This window comes from Chenopodium album, chromosome 27 (assembly GCF_948465745.1).
Source record: "Chenopodium album chromosome 27, dcCheAlbu1.1, whole genome shotgun sequence".
NCBI classification, from domain to species: domain Eukaryota; kingdom Viridiplantae; phylum Streptophyta; class Magnoliopsida; order Caryophyllales; family Amaranthaceae; genus Chenopodium; species Chenopodium album.
Genome location: NC_137860.1, coordinates 7,715,385 through 7,736,561, shown reverse-complemented (window position 1 = coordinate 7,736,561; position 21,177 = coordinate 7,715,385). Strand labels below are relative to the sequence as shown.

The 21,177-nt window shown below is 34.5% G+C and overlaps 1 pseudogene across 1 annotated transcript; it reads left to right on the top strand.

Moving 5' to 3' along the window:
* The first annotated feature begins 1,202 nt into the window (after positions 1-1,202).
* LOC145619623 (uncharacterized) lies at positions 1,203-13,708 on the top strand (annotated as a pseudogene). Its single transcript, XR_014108171.1, has 21 exons — positions 1,203-1,733; positions 1,826-2,085; positions 2,202-2,294; positions 2,529-2,663; positions 2,746-2,867; positions 3,069-3,233; positions 4,272-4,377; positions 4,730-4,835; positions 4,927-5,037; positions 5,860-6,023; positions 6,929-7,046; positions 7,684-7,908; positions 9,891-10,081; positions 10,481-10,648; positions 10,766-10,869; positions 11,099-11,236; positions 11,326-11,484; positions 12,091-12,297; positions 12,802-12,996; positions 13,083-13,154; positions 13,318-13,708. The product of XR_014108171.1 is annotated as an uncharacterized LOC145619623 (transcript).
* Positions 13,709-21,177: the final 7,469 nt, after the last annotated feature.

The window sequence follows — 21,177 nt, the reverse complement described above, 5'->3', positions numbered from 1 at the left end:
AAACGTTCACTCATTTTCACCTCTTGTTTTTGGGTGTTTTCTTGTAATTGCTTTGATTTTCAAATGTTTCATTAGATTTCCATTTATACAAATTTAAATGTCCAACTCCATCACAAGTAATTGTTAATATTTTTAGGGAAAAGGGTAATAAATGCTTAATTTCAGTACCAAAATTCTAACAATTTCGTTGTTTTGTTTTGTTTTTCCTTTTCGATTTTTTTTTTATTTTATTTCAGAAATTTGGGATTTTAAATTGTAATTGAAGGATAAAAGAACGCAAATTTATTCAAAGAATGATTAAAATGTATGAACCACTTAAGTAACTGACGGTATAGATTAAGGGTCGTTGGAAAAACGCCGAAGAAAATTGCCCAGATGAATATAGTTGCGTATTAATTAACCAAGAACACAACAAGAAATGGTGGGAAATGAAGAAATTTAGAGTTTAAAATGGCTAAATCTTCAATGTAATGGGAGGGAAGAGATAGATAGAGATTAAAAGAGAGTTAAAGCCTGGTTTTGTTCACCTCATTTTTGGAAAAATAAGTTCAGATAAGTTCAAATAATTTCAAATCTGTTCCAATTAGGGTAAGGGCTAAGGGCTGCTACCAAGTATAATATACAACTAATATAAACTTTAATTTGGTCTAATAGATTCAATTGAGTTAGTCCTGATAAGTTTAGCTGTTGTGATAAGTGAGAATCAAATGAATAGAACACATGAGGTTATGAGTAGTAGCAGATTTGGATTAGTTTTGATTGTATTATGATATACTCCATGTTTTGGTAATATAATTTGATTTGATTTATAATTGTGGTTCGAAAGTATTATAGCTTTTGAATTTTGAATTTTGGCCTAAAGTTTGAATTCCCAGATAAAAGGAAATGAAGAAATTTGCTGAAATGTTTTCTTGGCAACAATTATTTAACCAACTCTGGGGTTTTGGATGTATATTAAATTTTTTTTTTCCATCAACTTGGTTCATTTAATTAGCCACTAGCATACTGCATGATTTCTAAATCACCGAGCAACCGAAACACCTGTCATTCAAATTACATTGTAAAATAGGCCACTAGCATACTGCATGATTTATCCGGAGCATACTGCGGTGGATATTTTTGTTGGAGTATTTTTTAATGCTGCATTATGTTGATATGATCAAATCTGCAATTTTAAAAAATACTAGGGCAAAGAAGATGTGATGGAGGCTGGACCTTCCTCAGTGGATAACTTTGAGTATGGGACAGTTTTTAAATCATTTCCACTTCTTCGCAGTCGAAGCAATTATATGTCACCCAAAACCTTACCCCCTTTGAAGTTCCATTCTGTTTTGCTTGGCAAACATAGTACGTCAACTTTTGATCTATGTGAATCCGACGAACAGACTGTCAGTAATGACAGCGATGAAGAAAGTGTTGCTTCAGCCCCATATGATATGGATGGTTATTTTTCTGAGAATTTCGACAAAGAGTTTTACAGTTGCAACGATATCAAAGATTTTGAGAAGCCCATTCTTCATGACAATGATGAAGAAATCACTGATTTACAAGCTAGCACAAATTTGAGAAGCAAACAACCAGTGCCTTTGATTAATAGAGGATCATCTAACATTGATCTTAAAGTTGAGTTGCCAAAGACTACCAAGAGATTCAGTGATATGATGCTTGAAAAACAGGAGGAGCACTACATGACTCCAGATAGTTGTCATCATCCTCGCAATAATGTTTACCCTGTAAGTGCACAGGTCAGATGAAATCTGAAGTTTTATGGTGCTCTTGGTAACACAAATTTTGACAAATTTTTTTGCCGATTTTCTCATTGTAGGATACGTCCTTTAATTGTAATAGACATAATGATGTAGGAGACTTGGGTACCCCGAGTGCTCCTCCGGTCAATGCTATTGGAGAGGAGGTACATGAGCCTAAAGATGAAAAGAAATACACGACTGTAATGGATGGTACAATGGATGGATTTACCAGCAATAGACTATACATGCCTGGAGTTGGAGACTGTTATGATGAGTCTAAGCCAATTATATCAGAAGTAACATTAGAAACTTTGGAATACAATGGTTTAACAGAAAAGTATGCTAAAAGCTAAAATATTGGTTCTTTGACTAATTGCCTTGTTTAATACTAATGTGGTTTATTGGTAACATCTATTTAGTTTTGTAAATAAACTTCTGTCTTTATCTTTACAGAGTGAATCATTCAACCACTTCGGTGAAAGAAGAAATGCTCACACCCCACTTTCTGCCAGAGACTATGGATCCACCTCCTTGTTATGATACTAGGTGCCTTGTCTAATCTTTTTGCTAACTCATATATAATTCCAATTTTCCAAATTTTAGCTAGCATGTATTATCAATTGGTGATTGAGAAATTTATTATTGTACTCGTATGTATTATCAGTTGGTTATTGAGAAGTTCATTCTGCAGTTTCTATCTTAACATTATAAGCAGCAAAGCGGAATTATTTTCTGATATTTAATCATTTGTTATCATGTCTGACTTGCAAAATGCTGCAGTGGCCAACATGCCTTCCAAACCCTTGTAGCATATGATGCCTGCATTCGACTATGCTTGCACGAATGGGCAAAAGGCTGTCCAGATGCACCCGAGTTTCTACGTGATGAATGCCTTATCCTTCGGACAGCTTTTGGGTATGCCACCTTTTGGATGTTTGAATTGTGAAGTGCAGAATAAGTGGTTGTCAAGCTAAACTATGCACGTGGGTAATTGTAGGCTGAACAAGATCCTGCTACATCCACTTGGTATGCAGACAGAAAAAGGTGGAGACTGTAAGACCGCAGAAGAAACATGCAGTAGGAAGCCAAATAAAGTACTCCGCAAGATTAGGGTGGAAGGTAGGTTCATGCTTCACTTACATTTATTTATGTTTTTGCAAGTGTGATCTATTTGAATGTCTTTACTTTAAAATAATAAGCTCCACCTCTGATATTCTGCTATGAAATACTGTGAAGTCGGAGTCTGCTTCTGTCTTCAGAATGTCCTAATTTCATTCTGAAAATTTTTGAATGGTCATGTGACTCTTGTTAATGTGGCAGTGAAAAAGCTACGCATTATACCAAGGAAAAAACTTAAGAGCACATTCTCGCAGCGAGGTGCATTATACATGCAAACAGGAACAGAGTATGTGCGACATGTTTCATCACTTGTGAAAACCAGCATCAACTCAGTTATGAACTCGTCATTATCACTTACACGTGAAGGTCTGTATTTTTTGCCAATTGACAGCTTATTTTTCATGCATACATTTTAGGTAAGAAGAAAATTGACATAATTTGCTCTCAAAAAATCAATATAAGATTGACATAATTTTATTGCTTAGGAGACATTCACCCTGAACTTCATACAAAATTATTGAGACGATGATAATTCCTTTTAATGTAGCTCAACTATTTATTCTAAAGATGTGTCATTAAGTATATGTGAAAAGAAGGATATAAAGTGAATAAGATAAGAGTGTATTGTATGGGGCCTCTGGGCAATTTACTACCTTAAGACTTCACATAGGATGCATTATTTGACATCTTAAGTAATGTCTTTCCTTACTTCTTCTATGGTTTAAGAATTTACTGGATTGAGGTTTGTCTAATTGAGTAAATTTGGGAGACACTTCAGGAATTAAATAGAGCTTCTTGGAAAATTTCATTATTTGAAGTCTTGAGTAATGCATTATTTAAAGTCTTAAGTAATGCCTTAGCTTCTTCTATGGCTTTAGAGTTTACTTGATTGAGGTTTGTCTGTTTGAGCTTAATTTAGGAGACACCTTGGGAATTATATAGAGCTGTTTGAAGATTTTCATTTCATTTAGATCTTCTTTGAGGAATTTAAAACTCTTCTCTGAAGTATTTAAATCATTACAGAAAGTGCTGGTTCATTCTCTCAGAATATCAGCTAACGTCACTGTAGGTTCCCCAATCTTTTTGCTACTTTTAAGGTTAAATGCTTTTATAACTTACATAATGTATGCAGAACATTGTTAACTTGAAGGCATCAATGATACTTTTCATGTGCATAGTGGCAAAAGAACTAATTATTTGAAGAACCTTATTTTGGAGGTCTCTTGTGAACATTTCATGCCACATTACACTTTAGGTTGGGGCCTTAGCCTTGTGCCTTAATTGTGCTCTTAAGGAAAGTGTAAATATCATCTATGGGCCTCTCATCTATATTATGATTCATTTAAGTTGCATGCTTCTAATCTGTGTTACTTCCATGTCAATGATGTCTTACCATGTTTTTAGAGCCTCTGTCGTGCATATTCTTTTTAAAGAGCTCCGCAGAAGATGCTCAAATTGATTCTGGCTCTGCAGTATGCTTACATTCAGGAACTGGCGAGTACCATGACTTGTAAGTTTGGTTGTTTTATTTTGATCCCTTCTTAGGTTACAATGCTATTTGTTGTAAAATTTATTGCGAAAAACTTTTAGCAATATAATTAAGCTGTTGAGATTTAATGAAGTAATGAGTCATACTAAACCCATGTACGAAGTATAACTATAAATTATAAATGTCACTAATATATGCAGCTTCTAAATTTTCTTTCATAGTCCCATAACGGTTTGTTTTAAAATTTGTTTACCTGTATACTGTCAATAATTTGTATTTCTAAAGTTTAGCACGGAAACATAATTAATGCAACTAGGAATGTAAAAGATATTATTTGAAAAGATGTGAAAACTGATGTGTTCCTGTATTTCAGCTTTCCAGAAAGTCAAGGGGATGTACTTCATGTTGAAGTTAGAGATACAAAACAAATGACCCTTGGTCATGCTTCCATTCCACTTTCAGTGTTAGCTGAGAACCCTGTATGTATCCTTTTCAAGATATACATTATTCAGGATGCTCATTCTCTCCCCATGTGGCATACTGACTTTTGTAAGTGTTCATATCAAACAGAGTGACAAAGTTCGGTGGTGGCCTATCTACCACGAAGACAATGAATGCATTGGAAAGATCCAACTTTTTATGGCTAGTTTAAATACAGATGAAGAAAGTAAACATACAAAGGTCTGGTTCCCTTACTCGCATCTGTGTTTTAGATGGAGCTGTTCCTTTTCTACATGGGAAATGCACACATGGAGGTGTTTTTTTTTTTTTTTTTTTTTTTTTTTTTTTTTTTTTTTTTTAACCTTCTGGTTTTACTATTACTAATTTACTAGTGTCTAGTCACTAGAACACTGTTATATCTTCCCATAGCTCTTTTACATCCCTTGCACCTCTCTGAGAACGTACTTCGTAACAAGAACTGAGGGCCTATATTATTTGCTTATAGTGAACCTCAGAGAAAAGTATGGTTCAGATCATTTTGGAAGATATGTCTTAGTTTACCTCCTTTCCCCCATACCAAGGAAATAAATTGCGTAGTTTACCTTGCAAGCTAGCTAAATAGAGTATCTCCGTTGTAAATGTCGCAGGTGAAGAACTCTAAAGCCATCCGAAAGTATAGATTTAACAAGGGCAATCTTCACTCTTTGAAAGATACTCCATCCATGCTAATTCTTTTCATGATAGGGTTTGACACCAAAATGAATGCTAAATTGGTGGGGGTATTGGGGCTTGGCATTTGATATTTGGAATACTCCCATCGATCAACGATGCTTTTCATAATAGGGACATGACACGGTTATCAAAGGTAATATTGGCGGGGTATAAAATGTGATAGATATTATGGAGTAAAACATATGAAGTATAAAATTAAACTTATGATTCGGATAGTTTCAGGTTTCAGCTAATCATACTGTATATTCTAAGGCATTCAGCTGCATACTTTTATGTTAATACTAATGCATACTTGCGTTCTTATATGTCTCTGTTATTTACATGTTACAGAGTAGTGCTGTCGTTGAAACTCTTGCATATGATATGTTGCTGGAAGCTGCAATGCGTGCACAACACTTCCATTCACGTAATTTGTGTTTAAATGGTCCTTGGAAATGGTTGTTAGATGAGTTTGCAGACTATTATGGGGTACCAGATTCTTACACAAAGTTGAGGTACTAATATGCTTTCATTTTTCACCTCATTATAATCAAAAGTATTGTACAAGTATTGGTTTATTAATTTATAGTAATTTATAGTATTGTACAAGTATTGGTTTATTAATTTATAGTAATTTATAGTATTGTACAAGTATTGGTTTATTAATTTATAGTAATCAAAGCGTCCTGACTCATGAGCTCTCATTCTAATTACCCCATACATGATTAAAAACTATATAAGAAAAGTTCAAAAAAAAAAAAAAAAAGGTGAACCAATCTCCTATTCGTTCAGACCTACAGTTGAGTTAAGAGAGAAATGAAGAAATTAAAAGAAAGGGACCAAGTGGGCTTGAAAAAAGAAAGGAGAATATGAAGCAATAGGTTCAAAAGCTTGCAACTAAATGGTTAACTGAGTAAGATATATACAGAGTAGTTTAAGGGGGAATGGACGTCCAGATGCGTTCTGCTTATTAATAGCGGTTTTTCCTTGATGGATGCCAAGACTCGGATAAAGTGGGTATTAGTAAGAGACATATATAAACCAACTCCTCACTGGAAGGTTATTTAATAAAATTAGTCATGAATAACAGACAATTGTAGGCATTAGATGATCTAGATCTCAATCTTAAGTTTTAAAGGATCTCCCTCTGCTTAAATTTGGAGGATGAAGCATGGACTCGATTACTGAGAGACGAGAGGAATGAGTCAATTGGAAAGATTGTAATAGAGGATACTTTTTATTTATATCCTTTCAGATCTTTATGTAAATAATTGATGATGAGTCTTAGGTATTAATAAGATAAATGCTAGATCACAATTGTTAATTGAATCAGAGTTTTTGTAGGAACATGCTCTTGTTTTACATATCCTTGTGAAAATTCCCTTTCTAAAGTCTTTCATTAACTGTAATGTGCTATTAGGTATCTCTTGCATGTTATGAAAGTGGCTACTCCAACGAAAGAATGCTTGGAGCTTATACTGGATTTGCTTATGCCTGTTATCAAAGCTAGAGGTGAAAAAAGATTAAATAGACAAGAGGTAAATTCCCTATAACAAAATCTTTATTTGGAATTTCGTTTTAAAAAGAAGTATCTCATTAATTAAGAGATTAGATAATGAGATACTTCTGGGATTAAGGCCTTGATTAATTGATTAATCATTATCTAAGAGATTAAGCGCTATGCCAATCAGCTATCACATTGCATCAGGTATTTCATGCATTACAGTTTGAGAGTCGTGCATACAGTTGTGTATACAGCACTTCAGGATATGAATCCAAATTTTTTCTTGTCACCATCTTTCATTATATTCTTATTATTAGTCAGTAATTCCATGACAAGTCTTTTTTAATGGACACAAGTTTGCACCAAAACTTAAATGACATAGCTCCAATTTTTTATTGCATGATTTGTGTATATTGGAAACACTTTACCCCACTTTTGATTTTGCCATCTTTGGCTCTTTGCTGCTTTTGACCTAATTTACCATTTTGATGCCTACTTCCTTTTTATGCTTGTAAAGAGCTATCTATATTATACCATGTAAGTAGAATGATATTCTTGGGGCCAAGGCCAAAGTTCATCCACTAGAAATTTGTGACTTGTTAGATTATGTAAATTGCATCGTGGAGGTGTATTTTCCATTCTTATGGATTGTTGCTCTGCCCTTCATGTAGAATACCATTTTCTTGGAATGCGAAACACAAGTTGAGAGTCTCTTGGCAACTATTTTTGAAAATTACAAGTCATTGGATGAACAATCAGCCACAAGTTTGACAGATTCATTAACTCCAGTACCAGAGACAGCGTCTCCAGCTTTGGCTCCAGTAGTGCAAGTTTACTCCCTTCTTCATGATATTCTTTCCCAAGATGCACAAGAAGTCTTACAGAGGCATTTGCAGGTGATAGCAATAGTTTTTATAGCTAAATGCATTATCCTTTTATTATGTAGATTATATGGATGCACTTAGTAACTAAGCACTGTTACTGAATTCTAAAATGTGATTCTCCATGCATGTGCTCCAATCCTCCTTCTGATTAGAAGTTCTTTTATTTACTGATAATCTCCATATAATTTCGTCTAAATGTTGCATATTGTTGCTATTCAGTACTGAGGTAAATACTATCCATTTCTTATTTGCCTAAAAAGCATCAGTACATGAGTACATCGCCTATTGTCAATGTTGAACAAATTTGGTTTGAAGCTATGCTTTTTTGAGTTTTTCATGCTTCAAGTCAGTCCAAAATAACTTCAACTCTTTTTTTGCAGCAATTTGGTTTGAATCTATGATGTTTCTCCTTTCCGACTCTATAATGCATTCTTTCATGCTTCTTTCAAGGTTTTGTTTAACTTTCTTGTCATGTGATATCTTGCAACTGTTTTGAGGTAAAGGGAGTATATCTGATGCTTGAACCACCAGATCATGTACATGATGTGACGATAAAACCTAAGAATTGAAGTTGGAGCAAGCACATTTTACTGTCTTTTTAGGTTAACATATGCTTTAAATGTATGTAAGCAAATACACACAATTATTTAACAATTTATTTAATAATTAAGATCTTATTGTGTTAGTGTGTTACACTGGATTTATATGTACTTAAGTGTTGTATTTGGGAATCAACTTGGTATAAAAAGCATTCAGAACTTAAAACTTTAAAAAATGACAAAGACTATGCTAAATACTCAAAGAAAATGTTATTAGAAAATCAAATACTCCATTGTATTATTTTTTTTAGATTGCATGACAATATATGACCCAACCTGATTAACTCTGAAACCAACTGATTTCTAAAAATAGTTGACTTTCTACAAATAGTGAGATTATTTCTTGCCATCCCTCTTCAAGACTATTTAAAGATATGTTTGGAATCAAGAATCTGATTATGAAGCATGAGGCAAATATATGACCCAACCTGATTAACTCTAAAACCAACTAATTTCTAAAAATAGTTGACTTTCTTCAAATAGTGAGATTATTTCTTGATTATTTCTTGCCAAACCTCTTCAAGACTATTTAAAGATATGTGTTAACTGTTTGATATTGGAATCAAGAATCTGATTATGAAGCATGAGGCAAATATGTGGTTCTTACTATATTTCTTAATTGGCGTACTTACGGTGGATGGCAGCCATTTATAGCTAGGTATGAGGCATATATGTGGTTCTTACGATATAGCTAGGTATCAATGGCAGCCGTTTATGTGAAAACTTTGGAGGCTCTGGGTTGGTGTCACTATTCTCACAATCACCATTAAGGGAATTTGATGGAGTATATCTTTATTTTAGAGGAATGCTTTCCAGTTTGGTAGTAGTATGTAACAGCAAGGCCATGGTCCATGGACAAGGCCAACTTTGTTTTTGAGTAGTTGTAAGAGTTAGTGTCTTGGCAAAATAACTAAATAAGTACCAACCGAAACTATTCTGGTATCACTCTCTGCAAGAATAAAGAATAATTTGAGCTAGGCTGTTTAAATAATATTTGGCCGTTTGGGTCATGTTATGGTGATGAGTCATTTGATTTGGTTTAACAGTTAATCACCATGGGAAAGATTTAGGTCTATTGTCAATTAACTTATTATGCTTACTTAATATTAGACCCTCGTGACTTTTTTGCTTGGATCGATTTTGGTACAGCTTATTATTGGTTCGTGTAAATTTGGATTCAGATCAGGGGTAATGTTGCCAGGGTCAGTTATGCTAGATGTAGATGTATAGTTCATAAAAGTAATGACAATCTCCTATCATATGGAAAGAATAAAGGCCATCTCTCTTGTCTCTTTGAATGTAAAATTTACTGAAGACCTAGAAACATTCTTACATTAGTTAAAAAAGAAGCTAATGGCTGAATAATAATCTCTGAACTCCTTGCTAAAATGTCAGACAGCAGCTCAGAAAAGGTGTCGAAGGCATATGTTAGAGGCAGATGAATTCATGTCAAGCAACTCTGAGAATATCCGGATAGACCCAATATCTATCTCCACTGCATATATGAAGATAAAGAACCTTTGCATTAACATAGGTAGAGAGATTTTAGCAGACATCAAGATCCACAATCAGCATATACTTCCCAGGTATTGTTCTCTATCTCTGTACATCTTGATTACATGATTTTTAGCCATGCTTTCTGTTATTCTTCTTTAGTTTTATATATTTATAATAAGCAAATTTTCAAGGCCTTTTAATTATGGAAAATTGATATATAGCCGTAAGGGCTGCTTATAAGGAGCTTTAAGTGGAAAATGATAAAATTCATTATACTGAAGTACATGTGATGATGTCTTGCATTCCTAAATTAATACCAAATTAGGAAAGATATTAAATTCTTATTTTCAGCCTTAAGGGTTGCATACATCATTACCCTTAAATTATACCAAGTATGTTAGTTGTGAAATTTGCTTTCCTTTGTTCTTTAGTCTTCTTTTCAGAAGGATCATTCAATTGACTGATACCTCTTTTGCTCATGTGATCAGTTCAATTGACCTTTCAACCATTACTGCTACCGTATATAGCACTGAATTGTCAAAGAGGCTCAAAGGGTTCCTTGCAGCATGTCCTCCGTCAGGTCCTTTGCCACATGTGAATGAACTTCTGGCAGCAATTTCTGATTTTGAGAGGGATCTGGAAACATGGAAAGTAAGGTACATAAAAAGAGTTTTCAGTCCTGAAAAGTATGCTACATTTAATTATGAGGCCAAGTTACAATGTTGCCTGATTTCCTCTAATATATCTTGTCTAATTGAAATGTAATTTTACAGTCCTATTCAAGGTAGTGTAGACTGCAAGGATCTATTCTAAAATTATATAATGGTGTGGGTACAAGAGATGAAACTTGAATCTAGATCTCTGCAAGGCAGAAAAGGTATGCTGCCTGTTGCATGTTTATAATATGTAGAGTAATCTCAAAATTTTGCTTACCATCCCTTATGGATATTGGAGCAGCATGCACCATTGTCTGGCATCTCCCATCGGAATACATAATTAATTGGGGATGGGAAGCAGCTTCAAAGCAACTTGAATTAATTTTGTCTTGAAATGCTGTAGCCTAGCAATTTAATTAATATGAATTTCAATTTACTTGCCTGTTGCAGACACCATGGTCTGGGGTAACAACCAACCTCTCTACCTCACCATTCACAGAGGATATGTATTCAAGGATAAAGAATTCCTTAACACAGTATGAAATGGTTATCAGCCGGTGGCCTCAGTACTCGTTAGTTTTGGAAAATGTAAGCTCTGTACACAAACTGTGAGATATGCATCTGTGAAACTTTTACAGTTCTTGTTTAGGTAATTCTAACAAATTGCATTCTTGAAGGCTGTTGATGATATCGAAAGAGCAATCTTAAAAGCACTGGAAAAGCAGTATAGTGATACTTTGGCTCCTTTAAAAGACAGCATTCCGAAGAAGCTTGGTATGCATGTTCAGAAACTGGCTAGACGACAGTCAGTAATAATCTATGTGGTCCCAAATCAAGTGAGTTAATATGCATATTTTTCTAGTGCATGCATTAGAATAGTGTTCCATAACAGTGCTCATTCAACATCATTTTGACGTTTTATAATAGTTCAAATGCAGCAATGATGTGCACCTTACTAACATTAAGAATACTGCAAATGTTTGCTACTCTTCTTAAAAATTTAATGCTTGTATTAGAACTGCTTATGGATCCATTGTTGTGAGAACAATATAGAATTTGGAGGTTATTATTGATTTTATAAAGTTTGACTCTCATTCATTCGAATCTTCATCAGAAATGTGTTTTTGTTAGGGATATATTGAATTTTGATGTAGTATTAAACATTGAACTTCATGCTAACATTGCATCATTCAATTGGGAAGTTGACAATTTTTTGAATAGGGAAAGAACATCCCATAGGAGAAAAAAAAAATCATATTAACCTTCTTCCTATTTCCCTTTCCCCTTTATCTGTTTTGGAAAATCTGAGTTCTTGCTGTTTAATAGTGGAAAAAATAAGTATTTCCTGTTTTCATGTTTTCTGCTATGGTTCAGTTTTGCCTATACATGCAGCCAAATCAATTGCAGTTTATTAAATGTTTGTCTGTTTCAAAACATTGCAGTTGGGTACTTTTATAAACACTGTCAAGAGAATGGTTGAAGTTCTACATTCCCAAGTTGAGGATATATTGAAATCCTGGGCTTCATGTTTACCCACAATTGGCGGTGAAAAGTTGTCCTATGGGGAGCAGATGAATGGTATAACTGTTTTGCTGAAGACAAAGTACAAAAACTACATGTAGGCTTTAGTGACCAAACTTTATAGCAATGTAAGTCTTTTTTTTTTTTGTATTTATTCTCTCACTCTAATTTGTACTATAAAAGTACAATCCAGCAGAAGCCTCATTGTTTATTTGGTGTCTTTCTGGGGTTTTGGGGGGTGGGGGGGTGTTTGCAGAGAATGTTCAAATGGTTGAAACTTTATTTTTTAAAATATTTTTTTATATTTATATAACTATAACTCCTAGTATTTATTTGATTGCCAGATTTAGAACCATCACACTTGCTTTCTGTCTGATCCAGCATTAGAGAAAATGTTTTATGTAGCTACTGAAGTTTTTTTGAGATGCGTTTGATTTATAGGAAAATATTTGGAATTGAACTTTATCTATGATAGTAACAAAACTATATTTCAAGGAAATCATCTTTGTAGGTCTGTTTTTCCATTGGTTCCTTGCTAGTGGAAGATGAGATAAAGAAAGTTGCTAACTGTTTGCAAATAAGTGTCAAAAAAGAAATGAAACATTATGTTGCTGACAAATTTTTTGCTGCAGATGCAAGCTAATCGAAACACACAGCTTAAGAGAATCCTGGAAGAAACAGCAGACTCAGACAGTGAGCCTGAAGTTTGTGAGAGAATGTTGATGCTGAACTCCCAACTGATTGATTCAATAGCCAATTTACATGACATTTTCCAAAGCCAAATATTTGTGGCACTTTGTCGTGGATTTTGGGATAGAATGGGGCAGGTATGAAAGTGAAGAAAATTTCATTTTAACAAACTATGCCATAATCACTGATGGTCTTATGTATATTTGCTCATAATTTCCTTCAGAGTGTGTTAAGGTTCCTCGAGGGAAGGAAAGAGAACCGCGTTTGGTACAAAGGATCATATTACGCCCTTGGGGTAAGTAAATTATTTGCTTTGCATTTGATGTTTTAAGTGATGTTTGGTTGGAGGATGTATGAGCAGAAAACAGCATACAAATCAATCTATTTTCCTTTAAGTTCAGCTTTCCAATGTATATGTACTAGTTGTGGAATGCCTGAGTTGGTGTTCTGTTTTGTAGATGTTAGACGATGTAATCGCTTCCCAGATGCAACGATTGCAAGGCAATTGCCTACAGGAGAAAGATCTAGAACCACCCAGGTCGGTTGTGGAGGCTCGATCCATGCTTTGTAGAGATGGAACAAACGGAACAAATCAATCAAATTATTTCTACATCTAGTATGCCACTTTGCCCTCCCCCCTACATATTGTGTAATCAATTATCTGTCTTTTCTTTTTAATTCTGTTGTATTATGTGTAGACCTGGAAATCCTGACCCGACCCGATTGACCCGACCCGAATAACCCGACCCGTAACCTGAAGTTGACCCGAAATCATTGACCCGAAAATGACCCGAACTCGAACTAACCCGACCCGACCTGAACTCGACCCGAAATGGAGTTGACCCGAACATGACCCGATGACCCGAAGTGACCCGACTCGAATGACCTGACCCGAAACCCGAACTTGACCAGACCCGAAATGACCCGACCCAACTTTAACCCGAATTGATTGACCCGAATCAACCCGACCCGAATTGACCCGAATAATAAGAGAATATGATGAAATGGTTAATTACTTGTTTTAAGGCTTCTTTATTTTCTAAGTAATAGGTCCTCACGATTTTTTTTTAAACGATTTTACTTTATTTTCCAACTATTTTTTTTAAGTGAATTTATTTTGGTGACCCAATACAAACTTGACCCGAATAGACCCGACCCGAGTTGACTCGACCGAAATTAACCCGACTCGAAATTGACCCGAAAATTGATCCTAAATATTGACCCGACCCGAAAAGACTCAACCCGAATTGACCCGACCCGAACTTGACCTGACCCGAACTTGACCCGAAGTGCTGACCTGAATTTGACCCGAAACCCGAGTCAACCCGACTCGACCCGAACATTTGCTGACCCGAACTTGACCCGACCCGAACCCGACCCGAATGACCTGTTTGCCAGGTCTAATTATGTGTATAGTCATGTATTTTTCCCTTTATTTTTTATTCTTTGTGTACATAAAATTCCTTATTCTTCATGTAGAAGTCACATTATGATGATTTACAGGATACTTTAATTGAAAATAATTACATTTATTTTAAAAATAGAATGTCTCAATTTTCTTGCTTGGATTATTAGCCGCCATGCAATCATGAATCTATAAAATATTACACATTAAAATAAAATTTAAACCAATGGAAAAATTGAAAAGAATAATCCCACCTTTCGCCCGTCTGCTCAAAATAATCCCACCTTTTCGACTTCCAGAAATAATCCCACCTTGTTACCCATCTTCTCAAAATGATCCTTTTTACTTTCAACCTGTAAAACAGGTTTTTTTTTTTCCATCTACTTCCTCTTCCTCACCTCACCCCCTCCATGGCTCCATCCATGTCAACCACCATAACCACCTCCACACCACCACCTAACCTCCTCCCAAAATCCTAATTCCCTTCCCACCCCCTTTCACCACAGATCTAACCTCCACCCACACCACCACTTGACCTCCACCCAAAAAATCTTTTCCCCTCCCCCTTCCCTCCCTGGTTTTTCACCACGCACGGCCACCAGCTCGTCATGGCACCACTTTCTCACCTTACCCTGCTTCCCTACTCAGTGCTCAGTGCTCACCTCCCCGCTTCCCCTCTTTGATGCGTACTCCACCAACCCCCATTATCATTTCAATTAATGGAACATTCAAGCAAGTATGGCAGATTGCAGCTTTTACCCACAATTCTAACACACAAAACCCAGAAAAATTCAATTACAAAATTAAATTAAACAATAAAAACCTTTATCTATTCAAATTCCCACAAAAATTCACATCTACTCTATTTCCCAATCAACGAAAATAAATCAAATGTTGGGGTAATAAATTAACCATGAACAACAATAATTATCAAGTTAAGGGGAAGATGCGGGTGGTCGTTCAGGTGGTGGGCTTGTTTTAGACGAAGGCTGCCGCGCTGGAGGAGGTTGGGGTAATTGTGGAGTTAGTGCAGTAGTGGTTGTTGTGGTGGCGATTTGGTGTGTGCGGGTTCGGTGGTGGTGGGTTGTGGTGGCAGCAACTGCAGAGAGGAAGGTGAAATTTGTGATGGTGGTGATGGTGGTAACGCGCGGCGGCAGGGGTTGTGATGGTGGTGATAAAGGGGGTGGTCGTGGTCTCGTGGAGCTGGGAGATTTTTTTATTTTTAATTGTTTTTTTTATTTTAAAATTTAAAATTTGGACCAATTAGAAGGTGACACGTGTCAAGTCACCTTCTACAACAGGTTAATAATTTCATAAACCGGTAAAAGGATCATTTTGAGAAGATGGGGTAACAAGGTGGGATTATTTCTAGAATTCGAAAAGATGGGATTATTTTGAGCAGACGGGCGAAAGGTGGGATTATTCTTTTCAATTTTTCCTAAACTAATAACAAATTCAAAATTACCCTTTGTATTTTTTTTTTACGAGACCTTTGTATTGCTTGATCGTTGTTTATTATTGTATTTATACAAAACCTACAACAATCTTCCTAAAAGATACCATAACCGTAAAGCCTAAAGAAATATTCAGTAAATAATATTTTAACATAAATAACCTTAATTATATTATTCTCTTAATAATATTAATATGGAAAATATATCACGCATATATATTCTAATATTGATTATATCTCATATAGAAATTATTGTCTTGATTGATGCGAGATGCATTATTCTGGTGATCTTGCCTTCAATTTTTATTAACAAAAAGAAAAAATGAGAACATTTAGCTTTTTAAACTTATCAATCAATTAAGAACATCATTCTTTTCGAACCTGCAAATATATCATTATAACAACAAGAATTCCTTTTCTTTTTACTCGTCATATTTATTTATTATTAATTTTCCAATGCAAAACCATCAAATCTCTCATTGGTTTTATTTTAGAGCAAAGTAAAACACAACCAAGAGAGCAAAATCATATCAAAACACTTATCTTAAAGCACAAGGAGAATCATTTGACCTAGTCTCACGGCAGAGGCGGATTTGAGTTCAACGTGATGGGGTCAATTATCCCATTAATTAAAAAAAAAAAATTAGTTCTTGTTATAAATATTTAAAAGAGGAAGAAATAAAGATTTCCTTAAACATTGAATTATATAATATAAGAAGTATAATATAAAAATTATGAGTATTCTATTGATATACTATTTTTTTTTTGACGAAAATATTGATATACTATTTATATACTTTTGATATACTATTTATCCTTTCTCCATTTTCTTTTAAATACAACATTTCCCATAAATAGAAATGTCATATTAAATGCAACATACTGTATATATGATAAGTTTATTTTAAGGGAAAATGGAAATTAAAAATCTCACCTTTGTTCGGTTTTCCAAAAACAATCTCACATTTCAGTTATTCCAAAACAATCCCACCTTTGACAAAGATATTCTTTTAACGATCCCTGACTTGTTTGATTGTTTTGGTAATCTATTTTCTTACATTAGTGCCACTTGTCGCTATTTAATAGGTTTATTTCATTTTTTTAAAATTTAAAAAAACAAACACATCCCTAGCTACCCCACTATGCCCCACCTAAGGCCTAAACGACCGATCAACCACCCCACCCCTTGTCCCGCCTCAAGATGAACAACCATATCCTTCCCCTCCCTATCCCCGCCCCGCCTTCACCGACAATCTAACCCCATCCAAATTAGAGCTTCTACTAATTCCATAACTGGCGTCCAAACCGCCACAGTTGATCAAAGGGCAACAAAAAATCCACCACTCTCTTTCCTAAGAAAAACACAAAAAATACATTGCGACTAGTTTCATTTATGCGGTTGCAATGACAGCTTGTTTTTGGAAGGTTGAAAATGAGCTTAGTGATGAACTCATATTAGAGCTTCTACTAATTCATATTAGAGAATCTACCATCCCCTTCCCCTCCCTATCCCCGCCCCGCCTTCGCCGACAATCTAATCCCATCCAAATTAGAGCTTCTACTAATTCATATGTTTTGTGCATGAACTCATTGAATTCTTTCTTTAGACGTTGAACACTTGTAGCTTCGGGTGTATGAATTACATACCCACCCAAACTCTTGTGTCACTGACAATCTAATCCTCCTTAACCCATATGAAGAATTCACACAACTTGCACTTGTAGTAGGGTTTCTAGGGTTTGAAACAGAGCTTGAGAATCTTATATCTGCATATCTTGAAGGCTCACTGTTGCAATTAACACATTTGAACCACAAACTCCTTCCATTCCTGTTGCTTGAAGAACCTATACTAGAAGAAGACATTAAGAAGCAATAAAAAAAAATAATGAAAAGAAGAGGAATAATAAGCTACATAAACCAGAGCAAAAGAGGGGAAACGTTTATATATTAATGCTACAGTGGGTGGGTTAATTTAAATAAAGGAGGGAAATAAAAGAGGGAAAAAAGGAGGGAGTTTTTTAAGTCAAAAAATCGGTTTAATAACCTAGAATTAATGTTTTCTTAACAGAATCGTTCATGTAGTTAAGTACATGAAACCATGAGTGTACTGATGATAATCATAAGTTAAGTAAGTCTACAATTGATTAAAGTCCAAACCAGGGGTGTACCAATGATAATTTCCATAAATTAAAATTTAAAATTTTCATCCAAAAATTTAAAAAATACTCATTCCGGTCTGAATAGGAATATTCTGGTTTTTACTTGGACTGGACCGGAAACACCAATTTATGAGGAAGAGCGACCCGGAATCCAACAGTCCGATCCGATTTCCAGTCTCGGTCCTTTTTTTGCACACCCTAGCTCAAATTATATTTCAATCATAATGTTGCATTGAATTTTGATATTTAGTGTAGAAGAATAGGTCTTGACATGTCATTATTTCTCATGTGGCACCAATTATATTTAATGAATGATAACACATGACAATACCATGTTATCCCATTGTGTTTTAATAATATTATAAATTATAGATTATAGATTGTCATCTAATTTAACGATTAATCATTCAATCAATAACTTAATACTAAACAGACATCGGAGGTGACACGTGTCATATCCTAGTGTTGTTTTTTCCCTCCAAAATTCCCCTTCCTTTTTAGCAAAAATAATTATAGAATATTTGTATAATACAATTATAATAATATTCTTTAAAATATTTACATTATCTTTGTAATAAATATTTTCCTTTTTATTTGATGTTTTTAATTCTTCCACACATTGACCCTTTTTTTTTATTTTTTTTTTGAGAAAACCCATACACATTTAACTAAAATCTTAGTCCAACTCTTTTTAATTAATTCATATAATTGGTATTAACGAAATTACTTTAACCTGATTATTATTAGATTTTTCCAAAAAAAAAAAGTAATATACTTCATTATAAAATTGATTAATAAAATTATATTAAAATTATCATGACTTAAATCTTTAAGCGTGTTTTGTATGCTGCATAATCTTTATAACACTGACCACCCTGTAATTTTTTTAATCTAATTTATGATATTATAAATTAATCTTTTGCTTTCCTGCCAAAAAAAAAGAATTAATATTTTGCTTTGCCTTTTAATATAGATTACGACTAAATTATTTCTACATATTTAATGTGTATGTTTTACCAAATTTCATTTGTTAAATTTAATTACTTATTGAAAAAAAAAATCAGGCTTACCGTGCATGGCAGGGGCCTAAGCTAGTGTCTAACCAAAATCAACCCCAAGAAATCCTTTGAGAAATTTATCCACACTAATGGTAGAAAATCTTGCATTACAGCGACAAATGATACAATCCCTTACCAGAATTGAGGAGTCTTTAATCGAAATACGGGGTGAATTGGCTGTAGGAAGGAATTCAAGACGCGATAAATTGTATTGATATTCATAATTCGAACTAATTTTCATATTTTCTGTAATTACTTTAAATTTTCATGTAGAACAATTTTTGTATTGAAATTCATAATTCGAAACTAAGTTTCATATTTACTTTAATTACTTTAAATTTTCATGTAGAACAAGAAGTTGGAGCTTCCATTAATGATGGAGGTGGTGGCGTGGTAGCTTTCACTAATGGAGTTGGAGCAAATTAAAGATGTAGTTGATAAAATAATTAAGAGATAGGTAAAGACAAGATAATTTAATTAGTAGAGAATTGGACACACAATATTTAACGCGAGAAAAATTATATATAAAAATAAAACCACGAATGACGACCATCAAATTAATCCACTATATGAAAAATAGGAGAGTACAAGAACCCTTAAAGGGTGAGTATTACAAGAGAACTCTCACTATAAGAACACACATACGAGTATTACAAAACAGGAATAGTGGATTAGGGAGATTTTGTGTATGTAAAAACTCTGATCATGATTTCTTAGGGAGTAGAGAATTGTAGTTAAATTCTCTCTAAGCATGGAGGGACACTCATACAGTGTAGGTATGAGGGTATTGGAGTATTAGAGGATGATGTAGGTGGATCCATTGCTCCAAATGATGCCCAATACTTTATATTTATAGGTGATGTATGGAGGTGGAAGAAGTGTGTGGAATCTTCTACACAACTCTGATCTTCAAATTGTCCACATAAATCTAGAGTAGTCATCATGACCTTCACCAATTCTAGATTCTTCCACTATTCTCCATCAATTTCTCAATATAGTAGAGTTTTTTGGAAACTTTGAGAAAGATTGAGATTTAATAAGTTGGGCTTATGAAATTTGGGCCACATTAACCCAACAATTTCCACCTTGGAACAAATTCCATATGCATGTACTCGTCATATGAACCCAAAAGGGTATATAATATGTCACTTTATAACCAAACAACATATGGGGTGAAGAGAAATGTGACATACTCGAACTCGTTTTTGACGAGGACGCAATGCCAAATCGAGGTTGAATGATGAATCCACCGTGTATGGCTTTCACGTACGCCACCAAGCGTCCATTATGTTCCAATCAAGAACAACCTTGATAAGAATCCTCCAAATGCTAGAACTGATCTTGCCATCGAACTTATCAATCTCGAACATCGTAAGCGAAGACATCTTTAATGTGTAAACACTTTAATCAATCTGGCTCTAATACTACTTGTTAGGTCTCCAAGGGGAGAATCAAGGAGGAGAGAAAAGCCCACAAATAAGCCCAAGTGAGATTCCATCCCAAAACCATATGACAATAGAAGGAGTAGCTCACTTAGGTTATAAAGTCTACTTTATTTTTATTTTTTTAAGGACATTTTCCTGTCTAAACTCTACTTTATTTATTTTTCTTCTTTTAGATTTTTGTAGAATTATTTATTTTCCTGAAACCTTTATTATTTTAATTATTTATTGGTATAGTAGACTTTTTAATTATGTTTAGATACTATTCAAAAATAATAATTACGTTTAGATACTATATTTAAATCACCAATAATTTAAAGGAAAAATTGAATTTTGGTACCTCGAAAATAGGGGGTGCTGAATTTTGGTATCCGTTTAAAACTTTATTTTATTCAGGTACCCATCAAAGTGTAAATTAATATCTTTTGGTACCTCCGTCTAACTTCTGTTAAGTTTTTCGTTAGTGGGCCCATTATCTAATTAATTTATAATTTATTTTAAAAAAAAAGAAACAAAAATCAAAACCCAACCAATGCCACCCCTCCCCCCTCCCGTCAGCTAGGGGTGTTAAAAAAAACCCGACCCGATTGTCCCATTCCGAATACCCGATGACCCGCAAAAAACCCGATGGAAAATTTGCAATTTGTTTTGTTTTTTTCGGGTCGGGTACCCGTCCCGGTAAAATAGCACTTTCGTGGGACGGACATGGGCCATACTGTGCTAATCTCGGGTACCCGAATACCCAGTAAAAATAAAAAAAATATCGTGCCCAGCCCACTTAGACTTAAGGTTTCATTTTTC